Source organism: Heteronotia binoei, chromosome 21 (genome assembly GCF_032191835.1).
Source record: "Heteronotia binoei isolate CCM8104 ecotype False Entrance Well chromosome 21, APGP_CSIRO_Hbin_v1, whole genome shotgun sequence".
Lineage (NCBI taxonomy): Eukaryota > Metazoa > Chordata > Lepidosauria > Squamata > Gekkonidae > Heteronotia > Heteronotia binoei.
This window is the reverse complement of record NC_083243.1, coordinates 133953390-133975911: the sequence shown is the minus strand read 5'-3', so window position 1 is coordinate 133975911 and position 22522 is coordinate 133953390. Positions and strand designations below refer to the sequence as shown.

Here is a 22522-nt window from a genome sequence, read left to right as displayed (position 1 = left end):
TTGTCCCAGAGGTACCCGTTGGATTGCGGGGTTCCTCAGGGAGCAGTTCTATCCCCGATGTTGTTTAACATCTATATGCGCCCTCTTACCCAGATTGCCCGGAGATATGGGCTGGGCTGCCACCAGTACGCTGATGACACCCAGCTCTATCTACTTATGGATGGCCAGCCTGCCTGTGTCCCAGAAAACCTGGACCTGGCATTGCAGGCCGTGTCTAGATGGCTCAGGCTGAGTGGGCTGAAGCTAAATCCGACGAAGACAGAGGTCCTTTGCCTGGGTCGCCGTGGTCCGGGGAGGGAGATTCCCTTACCGGCCCTCGACGGTGTGCCTCTGTCAGCGGTGCACAGGGTTAGGAGCCTGGGGGTGCTACTGGAGCCTACCCTAACTATGGAGGCCCAGATAGCAGCCACTGCCAAGTCCGCATTCTTTCATCTTAGGCGGGCAAGGCAGCTGGCCCCTTTCCTGGAGGACGGCGACCTGGCAACAGTGATCCATGCAACGGTCACCTCGAGGCTGGACTACTGCAATGCCCTCTACATGGGGCTGCCCCTGTGTCGAACCCGGAAGTTGCAGCTAGTGCAGAATGCCGCTGCCCGGCTGTTGTTAGGGCTCCCTAGACGGGAGCACATTCAGCCGGGGCTTCGGGAACTGCACTGGCTGCTGATAACATACCGAGTTCGGTACAAGGTGCTGGTTATGACCTTTAAAGCCCTTTATGGTCTGGGACCTGCCTACCTTAGGGACCTTCTGGGCCAAAGGAGGCCCGTCTGAAAGCGACCAGGGACAGGGCCTTCTCCATTGCAGCTCCCTGTTGGTGGAATCAGCTCCCAGAGGAGGTGAGGGCCCTGCGGAACCTGGAGCAGTTCTGCAGGGCCTGTAAAACAACCCTCTTCCGGTTGGCAAATAATTAATTGTGATCAGAATGCCGAATACTAAATCTCAAACATCAGATTACTGAATATTGGAAATTGAAGGACTGATTTAAGGAAAATGTAGCATAGTGTATACCGATGTGAGTTTTATGTATTTTTAGGTTTTTATGTTTTTATTGTATAATTTTAATCATATTTAAACCGATTTCTGTTAGCTTTTACTGTTGTAAGCCGCCCTGAGCCCACCTCGGTGGGGTAGGGTGGGATATAAATCGAATAAAATAAATAAATAAATAAATAAATAAATAAATAAATAAATAAATAAGCAGTGAAAAAGTACCTGTGGACCATTCAGATAACGAATTCTTAACTGAAAGAAAAAGGGGAGAGTAGTTTACTTGAGCTAAATCTTTAAGGTTCAGCGGTATATTAATCCCCAGATATTGCCAAGATTTTTCCACCCACTTATAGGAAAAGTGAGTTAGAATGCTTTGTTTCACCATGGGTGTAATTACTATAGGGTATATTTCCCACTTTAAAAAATTAACAGTAAATCCAGAATGAATACTAAATTGATCAATTATTGTTTTTAATTTTTTTAGAGAGACAAGAGAATTACTAAGATAAAACAGGGTTTCATCCGCAAAAAGACTAATTTTATGTGATCTGTCTTTTAGAACAATGCCCTCCACTCCTGGGTCTTCTCTGACTGCATGAGCCAGCGGCTCTAATGATAATGCAAATAAAATTGGGGACAAAGGGCATCCCTATCTAGTACCCCTACCTAGAATTAAATTATCCGTTCTAAATTGATTAATAGAAATTTGGGTGTTTGGTGCATTATATATGGCATCTATAGAGCACACAAAGTTAGGACCAAATTGCATAGAATTTAATACTGGTTTCAAAAAGGGGATTTCCAATTTGTCAAACGCTTTTTCAGTGTCTAGTGAGAGAATTAGTGAGGGGATCTTAGATGTCTTGCAGTAGTGAATCAGATTGAGAGTTCTACGAACATTATCATTAATAGATCGACCCAGGATGAAACCAGATTAGTCACTACTAATGTAATGTGATATGATCTTATTCAATCTTTCAGCTAGAATGGTAGAAAAAACTTTAAAATTGTGATTCAAAATAGAAATAGGTCGGTATGAGGATGGGCTTAGTTTATCTTTTCCTGCCTTGTGAATTACAATAACTTTTGCTTCTTTCCAAGTTCTGGATAAGGTACCAGAAGACATGATAAAGTTACAAGTATTCAGGAGATGCTCCGCAATTTGTGCCTTGAAGTGCTTATAAAATTCAATTGGGAAGCCGTCCCTTCCAACAGCCTTATTTTTAATTTTAGTGATGGCCAAATTCAATTCATTTTTTTTCCAAAACAACAAAGTTTATTAACCAATATACATGTACAAAAACAACTAAAAACAATAACATAAATATGCAACATTCACAGTAAACACCACCTACCCCCACAACACCAAGAGCTTAAGGGGTATTTCCATAACACAAATTTGAATTCCTCATATCAATTCCCATACTTTTTATCCATGAATACAGTGGGTCCCAAGTTTTTTTACAATCCTGTAAGTTCCTCCTCTTAATCTCATTGTTAATGTATCCAATTCTGCAGCTTCTAATAACTTTTGTAAAAATTCATTCCTATCAGGTATTTTGGGGACCTTCCAATATTTAGCATATAAAATTCTAGCCACCGTAATAATAGGCACCAAGAGTTTTTTCTCCAGTTTGGGCATATTTTATTTAATGACACTCAACAAATATAATTCTGAAGTATTTGGAAGCCTTACTTTAAAAAAATTTTTGACGCCAGATATTGATTTGGATCTAATATTTTTTTTTGCATGATTGCACTGCCACCAAATATGGTAAAGAGTCCCCTTTATTTTTCCACATTTCCAGCATTTGTTAGAATAGCTCGGATAAATTTTGGCCAGTCTTTCTGGAGTCAAGTACCATCGATACACCATTTTATATAGGGTTTCTTTAAATACCGATGATTTGGTTAGCTTTAAATTTTGCTTCCAAATTTTTTCCCATTCTTTCAACTCAATATTAAAACCAAAATCTTTCAGCCATTTTATCCAGCTCTCTTTGATTATCTCATCCTGCATTTTTATTCTGTACAACCAATTATAAATTCTAGAAATAAGTTTCTGATTATCTTGTATTATCATATCAAATTCATTTGGTTTTCTAGAAAAGCCCATTGCCTTGTCAGCTTGATATCTTGAGTTAACTTGCGTCTTCGTCCACCAATCTATTTTAATACTATCATCTAAATTCAGATTTTGAGCAGTATCCAATAATATTCCGTAGTTATAATTAATATTCCAACAATAAAAATTAGGTTGCAAAGAAGCTTCCACGGGGGATAACCAATAAGGCACAGAAGTATAAAACATTTTTTTTAATTTCCATCCACACTCTATAAATTGGTTTCCTAATTACATGTCTGAAAAAGATGTTATTACCAGGGGGGGCTGGTACCAGATATATGAGTGCCAGCCTCTAACTAGACCTGTACCTTTTAATAATAACAATCTTTTATTTTCCAATAAAAGCCAGTCCTTGGCCCAGGCTAAACAACATGCCTTGTAGTAAATTTGCCATTCAGGTAAAGCTAGACCCCCTCTCGTTTTACTATCTTGCAGGATTTTAAGCTTTATTCTTGGCTTTTTGTTTTGCCATATAAATGCAAGCATAATCTTGTTGAGCTGTTGGAAGAAAGTTTGCAGTAATCTAATAGGGATCATCTAAAACAAAAAAAGTATTCTGGGTAAGACATTCATTTTAATGAAAGCAACTCTTCCCAACAGAAAAATTTGTAAGTCTTTCCAATTAATCAGATCTGCTTGTATTTCTTTTAATATTTTGTCATAATTGTCCTTTTGCAATGTTCTCAAATCACTTGTCAGATAGATGGCTCAAATAATTTTCTTCTCATGTTTGAAACCAGTTTCCTTTTCCAAATATACTGTTTGTTCTCTCATCATGTTTTGTGTCAGAAATTTAGTTTTGTGCACATTTACTTTAAAACCAGATATCGCTCCGTATTGTACAAATCTCTTCTTTAGATGTTCAATTGAATAGATGGGATCTTCTACTATAAATAATACATCATCCACAAAGGCTTGAACTTTAAATTTTTCATCTTTGATTTTGGCACCTTTAATTTCGTCATCGTCTCTTATGCTCTTAATCAGGAATTCCAATGTTAGAATGAAAAGCAATGGGGATAACGGGCAACCTTGTCTCGTGCCCTGTTCAATATCTATTGCATCTGTAAAGTGCCCGTTAAGATTTATTTTAGCACTTTGCTTAGTGTAGATCGCTTTCACTAGTTTGTTAAACTTTTCTCCGCATCCAATGGCCTTTAGAGACTTTAAAATAAAGCTCCAGTTAACGTTGTCAAACGCCTTTTCAGCATCTAATATGATACCTGCAAATTCTTTATAGGGATGCTCCCGATAGTACTCTAATATATTTAAAAGGAATCTTACATTCTGACTCATCTTTCTCCCCAGAACAAACCCTGTTTCATCCTCATGAATTACAGATGGGATTACTTTTTAAAGCTTATTTGACAGAATTGCTGCAAATATTTTATAATCTGCATTTAAGAGCGAGATAGGTCGATAGAAAGGGTCTGTCCCTTTCTTGTGAATCAACGAAATTAATGCTTCACTCCAAGATACAGGGGTTGTAGCAGAGTCTTGTATTTCCTCTATCACACTCTTGTATGGAATTAACAAAAACTCTTCAAAGGTTTTAAAAAATTCAATTGGTAGCCCATCTGGGCCTGGTGTTTTATTACTTTTCTGTCCTTTGAGTGCTTCACTTATTTCATGCATTGTAATAAATTCCTCTAATCCTTCCTTTTGTTCTTTGGTTAAATGTTGAATTTGGACATTTTCAATATATTCTTCTTGAAGCAGTTCTGAAATCTCCTGTTTTTTATAAAGGTACTGGTAGAAATTTTGGACAATTACTTGCATTTGTGATTTTTGTGAGACTCTCTTTATCTTCATTTTTAAGTGATCTAATAATGTTTTTCTCCCTTTCCTTTCTCAGCTTGTAAGCCAACCATCTGCTGGTCTTGTTAGCACATTTAAAATAATTTTGTTTCACCCATTTCAGCTTCTTCAATAGTTCCTCAGAAAGTAACAAATTGATTTCATGCTGAATAGCATGAATTCTTAATTTTATTTCTTTTGTATTTCTCACTTGTTGTTTTTCTTGCTCACTCAATTCTAATATTAAGTTATTATAAGTTTTCATTCGCTCTTTCTTTCTTTTTGCGGTATAACAGATTGCAATCACTCTAAAAAAGGCTTTAAAGGTATCCTAAATAACTGGCATCGATGTGTCTTTCTTCAAATTGTATTCAAAAAACATCTTTATATCTTTCTTAGCTTTTTCTACAAAAGCTTCTTCTTTTAAAATTTGTAGATTCAAAGTCCAGCGTGACTTCGAAAGGAAGTCTTCTAGGTTAATTTGTATAGGGTTATGATTCGCGTAAGTTTTGGCAATATGTATGCTTGGGTAACTAGCAACCCCAAAGAAGCCGACATCCAGCACATGTCTATCCGTGCTTGCGAAAAATATGTAAAATCCTTGGTTTGCTGGTTTTTCATTCTCCAAGCATCTATTAGATTGAATTCATCCACTATTTTCAAAAAAAACTCGTAATATGTTACGAGATTTTTTCACTTTAATTTGATCATTTTTTTAATCTTTTGCCACATCTAAAACTGCATTATAGTCCCCCACAATACAATAATTTTCTGAGCCATATTCAAGCAGCTTCCCATGCAGTCTTGTGTAAAATTCCTCTTGACCATCATTTGGTGCATAAATGTTCCCAAAATTTGTTTTTCCTCCATTAATTTCTATTTCTATTAGCACAATTCTACCCGTCTCATCGTTGTATAACAATTTGGATTTTACATTCTCATGTACATAAATAGCAATTCCTCTTTTTTCCCCCGGAATCACAAGAGTGGTAAAGTTGTCCTAATTTTTTATTTTGTAAAAATTTTAAATCATCCCTTTTAATATGAGTTTCTTGTAAACATACTATTTGAGATCTCGTCTTTTGGAGTTGCAGGAAAATCTTCTTTCTTTTTCTTGGTTCATTTAACCCATTTACATTAACCGAGATAATCTGTAGTCCCATTTTGGCCATCATTCTAATGTCATGTTACTATCAAGTATCCTTCTTTGTTCTTTTTGTGTTTGTAATCTGGTCTTGACTCTTCCGCTCTTCTTTTTCTGAAAGTCATCTTTACCTAAAACATTTAGGTCTGTCTCTTCTTCCTGGTCCTCCCTAGAGTCTTGGCTACCAGTCCCAACAAATTTGGCCCAAAATTCTTCCATCTTGTCCAATGTGGTTATATTGTATCTCCTAGATTGGTATGAAAAGAAAATTCCCTCTGGGACCAACCATCTAAATTGTATGGACTGTTTTGTTAGCCAGGCTGCAATCTTCCTATAACCAAAACGTTTCTGCTTTATGGACCAGGGTATGTCTTTAAGAACTTTGATACTCTTGTCTTCCCATTTCAGGCCTTTTTCTCTAGCCACTCTCAATACTCTCTCACATATCGAGGTTCGCGTGAATCTAACTTGTATTTCTCTTGGTAGATTAAATCTTCTAGTATTCGCTGATGCCACTCTTCTAGTCCATTCGATACCGGCCTTTCCATCTTCTAACACTTCATCTTCATCTAATGTCAACAATTTCATAATCTTATTTTCTGTATTCTCTCCCTTTTCCTCTGGAATATTTTGAAACCTTAAAACATAAGCCACCTTGTCCATCTCTAGTCTTGCAACTCTATCTTCTAGCTCAATCACATTAGCCTTATTTTCTCTAGCACTAGCTGATGTAGCTTCTTCTTGGTCTTCAAGTTTCCCAATCTTTACTGAGAGCTCATGTACCTGTTGTGTGTTAGCTAACAATTGTCTTTGAAATTCTCCCAGTTGTTCATTTGTTTGCTTAATTTCCCCCATTAATTCGGTCTTCACTCCTTCCAAAGCTTCTTGATTTTGTTTAAAACCCGCTAACATTATATTTTGCAGTTTGTCAATGGCATCTTGACTAACTGGTGAGGGAGCAGGTTTACTCCCCTCTGGTGGGGTAGCCTGACCAATTTTCTTAATTTTAGCCTCCATATTAAACAAATAATAATTACTTACTTCTAGAAATTGCGTAAATTACTAATAACAAGGTTCTGTGTCCAAGGGTTTCTATAACAACGTTATTTACTACAGTTTATCCTCCAAAATTGAATTCACCTCTTGTCTAGCACCACTAAATCAATTACCTTAACCCTATAATTAATTATTCCAAATCAATTTTCCAATCAATTAATCACATAATAAATACAATTCATTACTCTTTAGCCCTATTAAGTTACAGTTTTTAAGTCATGAGAATATCACAACACTGTATAACTTAAAACTCAGTCCCCTTTTCTTCTTCCTTCTGTTCTTCTTCTTTATTCTTCTTTCTTCTGTTTGACTTCCAATTCTGACTTGTGTCCAATAGTAATCCATACTGTTCAGTAAAATCTCATTGTTCTTATTTCCACTCAATCTCAGTACTCAACCACTCTTCAAGGGAGAGGCGGCCGCAACACAAAAGTATCGCTAAAAACCACCCCTTCCTTCTTGAAAATCTTCTACTCCTTCTATCTTCTCGCTTCACTCTTCACCTTCTAGTTGACATCAACCACTTTTAATTACTTTTCTCATCCTTACTGTTTTTCCGAGCCAACAAACGTTACTGAAAAAAGCCTCTCAACTTCCACGTCTTCACTTCTATTCTATGTCCACACTATCCTTTATTTCTTCTTTAAACACCGTATCTCTCTTCACAGACCTTCTCCGACTTGCTATTCCCAGCTTAAACTTTCTTGCTCACTGTCCATTCCGACCCATCACCGCCACCAGCACCATTTCTATATTGCTTTTTTCTCTACCTCCTCACCCTTCAGAACGCCGTTAGAGTTGCAGCCGTCACCTCCTCCGTCTCCACACCTCCGACTTTCCAGCAGGTCTGTTTCCACTCGTTTTCCTTCCTTATTTCAAAATGAAACAGACCCTTCCTTCCCCTCGACAGCCAGCCCAATCACAGTCTCTCTCAGCAGCTCGTTTCTCACCTCACTTCAGTTGCTTCAAAATGAAAGTACTCTCCGCCGCCGTCGCCATTCTCTCCATCACCACCACTTCCACTTTTTTTACATATCACGTTCTCTTCTGCTTTCTTTATTCCTTTTCATCCACCACGTCCACCACGTCCAGGTACAGGAACAGGCAACAAATACGAAGTTGAGGATTTGCTTTGCCCCTTCTCCAGTGGCCTAGTTAAAACACCGAAGCGTTAGCTAGCTTCAGACAGGGGAAAGGCAGGAATCAGAAGAGAAAGCCTCCACCTCCCCTCCAGTCTCCCAAGCCGGCTCCCCAGACTGCAAAGTGTCCCCTGACACTTCCTTAAGAGGTATCCTCTCAAGGAGGACCCCCTCTGGAACTAGCTAAACAGAACGCTCACCAGAGCTCAGTGAACACGCTCTGCCTTACCACGCCATCATACCGGGAAAATTCAATTGGGAAGCCATCCCTTCCAACAGCCTTATTATTTTTAATTTTAGCGATGGCCAAATTCAATTCATACAAAGAAATCGGTTTGTCTAAAAAAGAAGAGTGCTCCTGTGTTAAAACAGCATTGAAATTAATAGATTTTAAATAGTCAGAAATTAAGTTCACATTTGGATTAGATGTTGTGTATAAGTTTTTATAGAATTGAAAAAAGGAAGCAGCAATATCTTTTGAGTTAGTCATCACCTGACCAGCAGGTGATTTAATGGGAGGGACGATGGCTCAGTGATAGAGCATTTGCTTGGTAAGCAGAAGGTCCCAGGTTCAATCCCTGGCATCTCCAACTATAAAAGGGTCCAGGCAAATAGGTGCGAAAAACCTCAGCATGAGACCCTGGAGAGCCTCTGCCAGTCTGATTAGACAATACTGACTTTGATGGACTGAGGGTCTGATTCAGTATAAGGCAGCTTCATGTGTTCAAGGGTATGTGTTCAATGGCATGGATTAAAGAATTAGCTTTTTGGCGAGAGGCTCTATGCTTCAATAACTTAAGTGAATTTGATGACCTAGTTACATATTTTTGACGTAAAAACATCATATCTTTTTGAACCTGGAAGACTTCCAATAGCTCTAATTTTTTCCATTCTTGAGTTAGTTTCCTAAGAGTTTTTTTGCCACCGTATTTCATATGCCTTTTCTCCAAAGCTGATATTTTTGTTTGTAAATCAAGTATGTTCTTTTGTCTCTCTTTTTTACATTTGGCAGCTATAGAAATTAATTTACCTCTTATCGCTGCTTTGAAAGCATCCCAGACATAGTCTTGGGAAACGCCACAATTGGCGTTATAAGAAAAGTACTCCTTAATGTGCTGGTCTATCTCATCTGAAATGACAGAGTTTGTTAGTAGCAATTTATTTAATGTCCATCTAGGACCTTTTTCATCAGAGTTATGCAGAAATAAATCACAGGAAACCACAGCATGGTCCGTTATCTTTATAGAACCAATCTTTGCATTAGAAAATTTGCCCACTAGATTTTTTGAAGTGATTAGAAAATCAATTCTGGAGAATACTTCATGTACAGAAGAAAAACAGGTGTACTTTATGGAACCAGGATTTAAGGTACGCCAAATATCTATCATATTGTAAGTGTCTAGAACATTTAGTAGAGCGGTTGGTTTCAAAATAGAGCGAGTTGATTTCTCTTGCTTGTGTTTTGTCATAGACCGGGTCAGCAATGATATTGAAATCATCTCCAACAATGACTTCCCCTTTTTGACAAGAGTTTAATTCATCTAAAGTGGCTTTAATAAAATAGATTTGGGATTTATTAGGCACATAAATTGATGCAAGTGTAACTTGGGTATCATTTAACATACCTTGAACAAAAATGTATCTCCCACAAGGATCTACCTTTGTTGATTGGCATTGGAATGGTGTATTCTTTGATATGAGAATCGCAACTCCCCTTGATTTAGACGTGCCTAAGGCCTAGAATGATTGGGTGAACCATGAGGTTTTCAAAAGTTGTTTGGCTCTGGACTTTTGATGGGTTTCCTGCAGAAAAACAATGTTAGCTCTTTCTTTATATAATAAATTAGTTATACGCCTGCGCTTAATTTGATTGTTAAGACCTTTGCAATTCCAAGTTATAAACTTATACTGCTGAGACATTGGCTTAGAATCCTGAAAACAAGTTTGAACCAAGACAAATCAAATAAAACAAATAAATACAATAAGTACAAAATACACTAAAAGTGAATACAGAACAAAAAGTAGAGACCAACCTCTACCACTTAAGCCCCAATGAGGGCAAAGGTTTCAACACTTTCAAAATTACTAACTTAAAGGGAGGCGACAAGTTATTCTCCCTAATTTGAAACCTTCCTATACCTCCAGGGAGGCTCTAACCACCTGAATGAGAACAAACTTAACAAAACACCCCTTTCTCCCCTTCCTTTCTGTAATATACAGCAGACTATAAAGATACCACCTCCTCTGTTACAAATGAAGAACTCATTTCACAAGGTATCAATTGAAATGACCTTAGGGTCCACTCCAAAGTAAAACTGGTCTTGGCAAATATATAGATGTCTATAGTGTATAAAGTCATATAAAAATTCAACAAACAGCATTGAGCACCTTCATATATAAAAGTTTGCTGTAACTAGATTTGTCTTATACTTAATACAACTAAATTACAAGTCCAATGTTAACTCAGTGGCTATAAAAATTAACTAGTTTAACCTTATATACTATTTTAGTGCTATAACAATTATAAAGTATTCTGAGAACTATTACCACCCGCCCTTAACAATCATTTAAAGAATAAGCATATATTTCAGCATTAACTAACCAAGTAATTTCAACCTTTTGTAAACAGTTTATCATTAAGCATATAACCACCAAGTAGTAATTAAGCCTATCTTACCAAAATTTATAATAAATAACAATTGATTAAAGGTACTAGACTTTCATCCAAAACTACTAAATTAATGGAGATAGTAGTGATAACCTGAAGAGACAAAAGTAGCATAAATGTCTCCATGTACACATTTTGTAGAGTGAGTTAGAATTTTATGCCTAAGAATTCATTGTGTTTTATATAATCCTAATAATCGAAATAATAAAATTCATAAAAACAATTTCAACTCAATTCTTAGCCATCTATACTATAAGTGCTGTGTTCCCTATTGACCTTAAGAAAAAATCATTAATAAGCAATCAATTTTAAAATAATAGATATTATTGCATTAATATTTAATCAACTGGATTTCATTAAAATATAGACTCACTGTATCAACATAGCTTAGTATAATAGTTCATATAACAATTAGTATCATCATATAAGTATTAAAATCATAATAAAATTTCATTAATTAAATATATTAATAGTATTAGTATTAACAAGGTAAACCATGTAGTTAGAATGATAAGAGTTAGCAAGGTTAGATAAAATTATAAGTAGGAAAATTCATCAATGATTATAAAATCAGAATAAGTGCTGTATCATTCTTTAACTGTTATCACTCTATAAAACTTATTATTTGTTTTATCCTATAAAAGAACTTGAATAGTGAATGCATAAACTCCGTTGTTAGTGCTTTGGTAACTTAGCAGACTCATATACATGCGTTCAAACAGTGATGCTGAACTATTGAATTATAAAGCTGAGAGTTCAGGTAGCTTCAGGCATGCATGGTACCTCTGCTATGGGAGTATCAGCACTCAGTTCGTCTTCTCTTCTTGATAGACTTATGTTCAAATTTTGAAGAAGCAATTTCCTTGTAGTGGTGTTCGAAGCTTTAAACAGTGTGCCTCCTTTGTACACATGGATGTCTGAGACAGGGCTCCAATGAAACTTTATATTAGCATGGTACAATTTTGAAGCAAAAAACTTTAAGCTCTTCCGTTTCTCTAATGCCTTTGCTGGCAGGGTCTAGCAGAACAATTACTTTCTGACCTTCAAACATAAAATAGCCTTGCAGACGGGCTTCTCCCAGTATTTTTTCCCTTGTCTTGGGGTAGAGAAACTGCATCAATATATCCCGCGTTTTTTCTTTGCGTGCCATTGCTAACGGCCCCAATCTTAGTGCTTTAGTAATGGCTGGAGACGCACCACCTTCCTGCTTAAAGATCCGAACTAACCATTGCAATAAGAAAGTAGCAAGATCCATATTCTCCTCTGCGTCCTCTCTGATCCTTCGAAATTTTAAATTCAGGGCTCTCCAGCGATTTTCCAATGTTATTATTCAAGTGTTGAGTAAAGATTCTTTTGCCTTTAAATGCTTTACTTCTGCTTGCAAAGATAAAGGTATTTCAGCAGAACGTTCCGCCATTTTCGATGTGATTTCTAGGTCACTAGCCACTTCATCAATACGTTTATTAACAGGTGCCAATAAGCCCGCCACCATTTTTGCAAAATAAGTATGAATGTCCTCCCGCAACATATTCAGATCTCTTCTACAAATTGGGGCATCTTCCCCATCCTCATATGGGGTATCGGTAGGGTTGCCAAGTCCAATTCAAGAAATATCTGGGGACTTTGGGGGTGGAGCCAGGAGACTTTGGGGGTGGAGCCAGGAGACATTAGGGGTGGAGCCAAGATCAAGGCTGTGACAAGCATAATTAAACACCTGGGGATTGGCAACCCAATCAGCAGTAGCACCTCCACGCTCAGGTGTACCGGCTTGGGGCGGGCCGTTGGGGACCCTGAACTCTTCCTACGTGCTTTTTTCACGCGTCGCCCTCAAGGGCACGGGAGAAGCGCAGCAACATGCACAATCCCCGTTCACCCTCTGGCATTCCCACGCCTCCCTCTCTCTCTCCCCTTTTGCAACTGGGGGGCGAGATCCAGCCCCACTGCCCCTTCCCTACTGGATGGGGGGGGGTCTCTCTTACCTGCCGTCTCCTCCCAGCTCGCTCGCCTTCGCCCCCGCCCCGCATCAGCCGCCCCGCCGCCTGCAGCCATTTTCCGCTTCTCCCTCAGCTGTTCCCCATGTGGGAACGAAGACGACTCACAGAAGCCCGGGTCCTGCTGCGGGGCATGGCGGGAAGCATAGCTCCCCGTCCGGAGCTCAGCCCCACAAGCCAATGGGAGGCGAGCGGCCCAGAGAACTACAAGCCTGGAAAGCTGCCGTGCTAGGCATGCTGGGAGTTGTAGTTCTTTCTAAAGCTGGGGAGAGGAATCGCAGAGCGGGGAAGGGAAGGGAAGGTAAGGAAGCGGAAAGGCTCAAGGCTGTTCCAAAAGGGGCGCCAGGCGGGGGTGGGTTGTTCTTCGCAAGGCCTCCCTGGCACTTTTTTTTTTTGCCATTGCGATTTGCAAAAGGCCGCCCTGCCTCCAAATGCCCCAAGAGCGAGTGGCACCAAAATGGCGCCATTTCCCCCCCGGTTCCGAATTTTGGGAGGGCGGGGGAGGAGGCTTCTATATCGGGGGGCCCCCGCCAGGGCGGGGGAGTTGGGACCCCTAGGTATCGGTAACGTTTTGCCCAGGCGCCATTTTAGGATCCGCAGAGGGAGAACAGCCCATTTGAATAGGGGGAGATCCTGGTATGAAAAAAATCTCTTACCAATTGAGAAGCTTCTACTGTAGGTTCCCCCCTGTTTTTGATCTTGGCTTTAGCTTTGGCCTTAGATTTGAGAGGTTTTCCCATCTGCAAAACAATTTTGAGTCCACATTGTAGCCGAAGCGTCTAGATTTAGAAGGGGAAGAGTTGGAGCTTCACTTAAACGTGTCTGCCATTGCTCAGCAATGCTCCCCCCCCCCTTTCTGCCTCTTTTCTATCCGATCAGGGTCCATAAGGCAGCAAACATTTAAAAATATAAATATTTCTCCATACGCACCCCATATGCCTTTCCCTTATGCACCCCAGAGAACACTACGTTCAGGGGCTCAAAATCTCCTTAAGATCCCTGGCCCAAAAGAAGCTCGATTGACCAGCACTAGAGGCAGAGCATTCTCAGTAATAGCGCCCACTTTGTGGATGCCCTCCCCAAAAACATCAGGGCCCTGTGGGACCTGCCACAATTCTGCAGGGCCTGTAAGACTGAACTATTCAAGCTCACCTTTAATGGTTAGGGGGAGGTGGCTATTACCTTCAGCACTGACAATCTCACTGAACTAATATAACGGAAATCAGAAGCTTGCTATCTTAGATTTTTAATATGTATGGAAATGTTTTATGTACTTAATTTTAATATGTTTGTAAATTGCTAATGTTTTTAAACTGTTGATAGCCACCCTGAGTCTGTCGGGGGAGGGCGGGATATAAATCTGATAAATAAATAAAAATATTTGAGCAATTAAAAATACATTTAAAATTATATAGTAATTCAGCTGAAAACACATACATAAACAACACCAGAAGGTTAGCCAATAACTGTTACTGGGGGCATGCCAAGCAAAACAAAACAGGAAGTCTTCATCTTCTGGTGAAAGACACCAATAGAGGGAGATAGACAAATCTCCCTGGAGAGGGACAGTATGAAACCATTTCATAAATACCTTACAAACTGTGGTTCAGATTAATTGGTTAGCAAAAACATCTGCACAGGCATAAAACTAACCAAAGTTCTCTCCAAACTAGCAAGGAAGAGGAAATAACCATTGAGAGGGCAGAAAGCCACCGGGCTCTCCTAATTCCCAAACCACAGAGAGTCAATTAAACAATGTTGCATGCATACTGGTCAGTCTGAACAAATAGAAGCTTAACATCTGCACTACAGCATTTTGTAAAGAACTTTGTCCTGGTTGCTCTAACAGACGACCTCTGAATGCAGCTGGATCGGGGTGGGTCGGCACTGCTGTTACTATTAGATCTCACAGCAGCGTTTGACACAGTTAGGAATCCTGAGATGCAGGCACACTTGCAAAGGCACTATGTCTGATTAAGAGAAGGTGACACTGTTCAGTTACTTATTTACAAGAATCAAAATGAATGATACAGATAAAAAGATATAAGAAAACAAAATGTTACTGGTGTACAACTGGCCATGTCCAGCTAGCCCGATAGAGCAACGAGGGACTTGGGATGAGGATGTGCAGGTTCTTCAAAAGATGCTTCTATTCTATTGGGTCCAAGTGAGCATTATGTTGCAGATGCCCATCCTGATGCACACTCACATCAGTTTTCACTACACCCATGGACTTGTTGGACTGCAGTATATGCATATGATCATATACAAAGCCGTATGGATCCATCCAAATTTGAAATATTCTTGTTGATTGTCACTTTACTTAAAAGGAAGCAGCAGTGGCGTCTGCCCCACTTCTTCCAATATTAAGATAAGTTTATTACTGACTTCAGGGGGAATCAGATCAGCTTCTGTGTTGCAAAACATAGAGCATTAAGGCAATCCTTATGTAGAAGTAATTAGATGAGTACATGCAGCATTTTCCCTTCCCTGTGGGACATATATACACCACCTTGACTGGAAATGGATGACATATTTAATCTGATTGAATTGTTAAATGGGACTGGAAGACAATGAACATTAGCTTCTTGGTATGTTTGGTAAATCCTAATAATTAAAACTGCATGTGCAACGATGATTAAGGCTATTCTAAATATCAAAAGGGAGAGCGACGCACCCTTGATGTGTCATGGCACTACAATAATGAAAAGCATTTAGTTAATGGAGGATCTGTGTCACAACAGTGAGCATACAGAACCTGCAGGTGGAAAAAATACAAACACATTTCCCAGCAGAATCTCATATCACAAGTCATTAGGAAAATCTGCAATAACTGATGAGATAGGCACAAAATGGATTTCTGTATTGCTGCACTGAATCATGGCTCCCAGCAATTAATGCTTTTTGTCATGTTAAGCAGATAAATAATGCTATCTGACATTACAGTATTTCACATTACAGTAAAATTTTGTAGCATTTGCTTATAATTGGACTTGAAATATGTTACCTAGGAAAAAAAATGTGTATCTCTGGAACAGTCAAAGCCCATTAGAAACCTTCAGCTTGAGAAATCACAATGTTAACAGTTATATCCCCTAGCAAAGGTTTGCTTTCCTTAAATAGTGTTAAATTTAAACCCAGGAGCCCTAGTCTCTTTTAGAGTTACTCTTCCTCAGTGCATTGAGATTGAAAGGATAATTTAGTGCACATAGTCGCTCAGCATTAGCAAAGTTGCCGAAAGCAGCCAGGAGGAGCAAGACAAACTGCATGCATATGTAGGGTTCTATGAATAACATGTTACTATTGTCCAACAGAAGCAGATACTAAGAAGTATCGATTACCCCAATATTTTACTATTAGTATAAGTTGGATGTTTCATTTACTCACTTTATCAACATGTTAACAGTCACTTCACATGACTTGTCAACTTTAGATAATTCCACAGACCTGTATCAACTATGATACTTTACTTAAGAGAATAGAGTCTAGGTCTCATTTGAACTGCTACCAACTTCTATACTTTTGGCCAAGATCCAAAAAGACATCTGTGCTTACAAAATGCCTTTTTTGTGTGTATGGAGGTGGGGAGATAGCTATACTGGTTTTCCTTTCCAATGGCAACTAGGGGTATGTGTTCAATTAAATCTGTTGGGTTTTGGCAACTTCACTTCCTGGAGTCATGAGTTGTTTGTTTATGAATGCTGATGCTTAGCTGTTCTGGTGGTAGGGCCAATGAGCAAGTCTGCAAGTACTTCCCGCCAGAAGCTAGGCGCCAATATGCATATTAACCTGTGTTGGTAAACTCTAATTAGGTAATCAATACATTGGGGATGGCCTAAGGAGAAAGCATTGGGTTACAGGTTTTACAATCCTTTGTTCGAGCCCTGGATCACACACCAGTTGCTGTTTAGACCTCAGAGAGTCAACATGTAGTTAGAGAAGACAGATGGGATGTTAAATCCTTTTCTTGTTTTGTAGGACTCCAAGTTACCCTTTCCTCACTAGATAAATAAAGATTACTTTGTTAAAGCTAAATGTGTGTTGCTGACTATTTTGTGCTCTAATCTGCATTACTTTGCTAAGGAAATCCTAACAAAATCTAAATTGAAAAAAATAGCCAAAAAAATACTTTATTGGGATTTTTCTGATATTCTTTCAGATGGATAGAGATCTGAAAAGGCTGGTTCCCAAAAAATATTCTGGATTTTTAAGCGCTGCTGGATAGCTGAAGTTAAGGGGCTTGGAGAAGGTGTTTAAAGGGATTGTAGTCCCTTCATACACCTTTGGTGTATGCTTGCATGACTTGGAAAAGGCATTTAAAGGGACCATAATTCCTTTAAGCACCTTTCCCCCCTCCACTAGTTTCAATGGAGGACGGGAGCACTTTCTTTGGGGCCCATAGAATTGGACCCCATGGTGCAATCTTTTTGAAACTTGGGGCAGGGGGTTGAACAGAGGCACTAGCAGCTATGCAGCAAATTTGGTTCCTCTACCTCAAACAGCATCCCCAGAGCTCCAGATACCCCCAGATTAATTCTCTATTATACCCTATGGGGACCATTGACTATAATGGCCCCATAGGGTATAATGGAGCAAAAAAAATCAGGAATCCTGAATATTTACTGGATCAAAATACCATACCAGTATTGGGATTGGGGAATATCAAGAAATACTTATATTTTTGAGGTGCAATATGTTCAAACTCCCCAAAATTCATTCTTTTTCTTTCTTTCTTTCTTTCTTTCTTTCTTTCTTTCTTTCTTTCTTTCTTTCTTTCTTTCTTTCTTTCTTTCTCTCTTTCTTTCTTTCTTTCTTTCTTTCTTTCTTTCTTTCTTTCTTTCTTTCTTTCTTTCTCTCTTTCTTTCTGCATAGCCCTAGTGGTAACCTGTCTAGCCTTATGGAATGTTACCATACAGAGCTTTCCAGTTTTCAAAGGAAGCATTTTGGGGATCATGACCAACTGTGATGGGAAAGTGATGAAAATATATCCTGACTGCATCATCCTCCAGCCTGACATATAAATGATAAAACACTTGACACTTTGCACTATGCATTATTACACAACATTGGTTCCTTCCTTCACTTTGAATTGATTTCCTTGGACCAGATTAGGAAGGTAATTCTTATCAATTTGGCACTAATTAATATAACTCAATTCTATGTGTTTGGGTTCTTTTCCAAACACTCTCTGTGGAAATGTTATTACCAGGCTTCTGTTGAATTTTTTTAGATACACAATTGAACTACCATTTAGAATATGTGTACCTGTCTTGGGCAGAAGGTGATTTCAAATGAGGCCTCCTAAGCATATCTCTGCCTAAAATCACGTTAAAAGCAAGATCTCAAATAGGTATTTTTGAACATATTTCTATCTATTAATTCAAATATTATAAAGATTATACTAAATTCAATAATGAATTTTTCCTCCCCCTTTTTTCTTCAGCACAATTCCAACTTAGTCCTATATTAATTACTGTAATATTTTTGCAGTGTCTGGAGCCATTGTGTAATTATTATGACCACTGAAGATGGCCATAAGGCCAAAACATGTTTTGTCAGTGGACTGCTCTGGAGTTCCTAGAGAATGGTTTGAAATCGAATTGTGCTATTTGTTAAAACTAAGCAGGTAACAACCTGGTTAGAACCCGGATGAGATTGTTAGGTTGGTTTCACTGTGAAATTGACATGATTCCATCTCATTGTCAAAAAAACCCTCTTGAGTTTGGTCCATCTTTGGGCTATCAGACAGCCACCCTTGAAGTGGCAGGATCCCAGCAGCAGCCCGTGATTGCCCATTCACACTGCTAGCATGGCTTAACCACAGACCCACCACAGAAAGGGTTGTTTTTTTTTAAAATCCCCTGTGTGTGCACTCAAGCAGAGATGCATACAAACGCTCCTCGGAGAGGGGTTAGGAAAAAAAACCCTCATACCAGAAACGGCTTGGCACAATCACACAGCTCTTCCACTTATGAGTTGTGCCTGTGTGTTCAGACAGCTGCTAATTATGTGACCTAGATGAGATTCAGGGGAAACTACCAGGAAAATCCAGATGTTTTAATCCAGATAGGAGGCATCTGGAGACAGAGTGAGAATGGGTGTGGCTTGGAGGGCAGATGTGCTTGTGTGATCATGCGCATTTAATCTGAATGGGAGATGGGAGTAGATCAGGCCAAATCTCTTGTTTGAAACCACCCCTAGACTCTGAGAATCAATTTATACATTACAGTTTTGTTTTACTCCCTGTGTACATACATTGTGAAGGGGAGATCCATGTGTACAAGCATGCAGTAGGCATGCACAAGGCAATCAAGTGATCCTGGCATGGATCCAAAATTTGTGGTTGAGTTTAGTATCTTAGCCAATTATGGTTTCTACCACCCTGTGAGGATCAGTATTCTTGCTTCCTACACATGATGGGTATGGAGTTTTACAGGAGGGAGCAGCAGATGGCAGGTAAATTTGTTCTCTTTTCCTCCGTTGCATGACAACAGGCAGAACAACACTCTTTTAAAAGATGTGCTATTTACCTCCCTAGGTATCACTGGCTTTTAAAATAGCTTATTACTTTTATAGTACTTTACAGAAGATAGTCAAGAATGAGGCATATGGCTTTGCTGACAGCTGTCGCACCACAAAATTGCAGGCTGTGCCCAACGCTATGTAGGCACGTGACCTGCACAGACCATTGATGTCCTGTGAGCACAGGCCAGCTCTGAAAGCCCTTGCAAGATGGTGCTGGCTAGTCAGCAACCATGAACCTGTACTGTGTTGACCTTACTACCTCTTGGCTCCAAGGCCACTACACAATGCACACCAGTAAAGAAGTGGAGCCCTTGTCCCCTTGAATTGCCATTCCACAATGGCATCCATTTATTTTGTCACATATCACTGGCTACCCTCATTGGTGGACTGTGCTAGAAACTTTCCTTATCAGCACTGAAGTTTTAGCTCTCACTGGTGATCTTGCAATGTGGCTCTCCAACAAAGATAAACAATGTATTTTCTCTAGTATGAGAAACATGAGCCCTATGTGACCATTGGGTAGGGCAACAGGACTTCTAGACTATTACTTCCTGTTTTTGAACAGGAACAAATACCATGACACTCTAGGAATTTCAATCTCTATGTGACACCGAAGCATTGATAGATGCCATTCTCCCAAAGCTGCTCGACTGGGAGGGCAGGGATAGGGAGCAAGGGCAGGGGACATTTACCTGGTAAATGGAACTGGTAAACGGAACCCCTAGCTTTACAGTTTACAATTATAAGCAGCAAAACAGAGTGTAGCCTTGTGGCAAATACAACTGCAGTGAATGATCTTAATTAGGTCTGAGCTACTCAGTGAAAAAAACAAGACATAAAAACACATAACTGATTTGGTTTCTGATGCTGTACTATTGTAAGGAACTAGAAGCACAATTTTCAACAACAGCACCAAAGAAATCAGATGTGTTTCTTCAGCAAATAAAATACCTAGGATTCAACAAAAATTCTCTAAAAAGTGTCACAATTACAACTTTAAGATCTTCCAAGTATCCAAAAGATAGTTACATGTTTATTGTTCATACCTTCAAGTCAATACAGGTAAAAATACATTTGTACATGTAACAGCTCATAGGTATTATGAAATGCAGCAAAGCTTAAATGCGTGTACTAGCTGAAGATCTTCTTAAAGTGGCAATGCGTCTTTCTCTTTTTGCACACATGCACACACACACACACACAGAACAGGAACAAACAGAAGTTTATGCCACACACAGCCTCTCCTTGTGAAACAGAAGAAAGTGCAAAGGCTCTTAAGTCTCCAATAAATGGTAGAGCTTGGAAATGTGTTAAGCTTTTCTTTCCAGTGTGGAATTACCATTATCCACATGGAACAAACAATTCAGAAAAATCTCATTGCTTTACCAAAATGTGTGACAAATATAGAAACTAGCAGCTCTGCTCTGGATATGCATTTGAGCAGAAATGTGTCACAGAGGCTGGTGACACTGTTACATGAATGCTTCTGAAAAATGTGTTGGTTCTCAATGAAAACAACTCCTCTGCATGAAGGCAGACAGAGAACACATAGAGCTCCCCTACTACAAGAGCTTCTTCATTTACTGCAGTGGAAAGAGAAGTTCCACATATATAAGGAACCATGCATACAAAGTGGAAGTGAATGGCTATCACACATTACACAAGAACGTAGATCCCAAAATCTGTCAGCGAAAGGCACTGAGGGTTGTGAGTCCTTCCTAGACTCCCATTTTGCAAGCAGTCCCAAACTTGGAAGTATTGATTCCTGAGGTTATTGGACCCACAAAACAGACTGGAAGACTGCAGGGATGGGGGTAGGGGCTGGGGAAATCACAGTCCTGTATCTTGTGGCAGCAGAGCTGCTGCTTGTGGAGAAAACAGAACAAGGTGTTTTATCTCCACACCCTCAAAGCAGTTTTCCCTTTCCTGTGTGGATGTTAGTCTATGTGGGTCTCAAAACACATGAAATCAACTTTTCCAGGTCAGATGGAACTACCGGGGGAGGACAGTGTGGGAAGGATCCCTGATCTTCCTAATAATAGGTTACAAAATCCAATCCAAGCTGTGTGCAGGAGCAGGGTTAATGTAATTTGTTCTAAGAATCCTTCCATCCACAGATTAACTTCTTTTAAATTGAAGGATAGTTGGCTTCAGATGTTAGCATATTTTACCAATTAGCAGATTTAAATTTGACTATAGTGTAAACGGACCCTTAGTGAAAAATAGCTGTCCCAAACTACACGTTAAGTATTCAAAAGACTGTTTACTAATCCCCCACCCCAAGCTATTCTTCACATCATTCAGCACCACTAACCCCATTATCAATGGGGGGGGGGATAATTTCAAAAAAAGCTATTTCTCTTTGTACTTGCAAAGATGTGATGGTTATATACTTTCCTTTTTTCCCACAGACCTCGTTAAATATGCATTTTCCCCTTTCTTTCAAAACTGCGGACTTTATCATTGTTTTATTTTCACAAATACAGAAATAAAATAAAGATGTCTAACCCCATCCCCCAGCTGTCAGTGAGTCCTATGATGTCATCTGTCTAAAGGGGAATGGGTGTTACTGCATTAACTATTTTTCAGCTGATGAGGGACACCACAAGTGCAGCAGTGGGCATTCATTCAGGTCCTGGCTCCAGAAGGAGGAGGAGGAGTTGGTTTTATACCCCACCCTTCACTACACAAAGGAGTCTCAAAGAGGCTTACACTCTTCTCCTCACAACAGACGCTCTGTGAGGTAGGTGGGGCTGAGAGAGCTCTGACTGACCCATGGTCACCAAGCTGGTTTGGGAATAAAAGGCAGGTGTACACAATCAGTAACTCATTTGTTGCTGGACTCTACTTCAAACTTTAGATGAGAATCAAATGTTTAAATGCACAAGAAAAAAATCCTTGAACACAAAAAATCCAGCACATTAGGGAAAAATCCTAAACTTGAAATGTCAGTTTTCAGTGTGCAAGGAGGCTATTTACATGAGGGGACATTCAAAGTATACAACTTAAAGTGGAAGCGGCACAACCCTTAAATACACATATTATGTGCGTCTGGAGATCCCATGTTTGCCTCCAAGTCTCTCTCAT

General features: G+C 39.3%; 1 pseudogene; it reads right to left on the bottom strand.

The window, feature by feature from the left end:
• Nucleotides 1–12968, bottom strand: part of LOC132589647 (uncharacterized) — a 64078-nt pseudogene extending 51110 nt beyond the window's left edge.
• Nucleotides 12969–22522: the final 9554 nt, after the last annotated feature.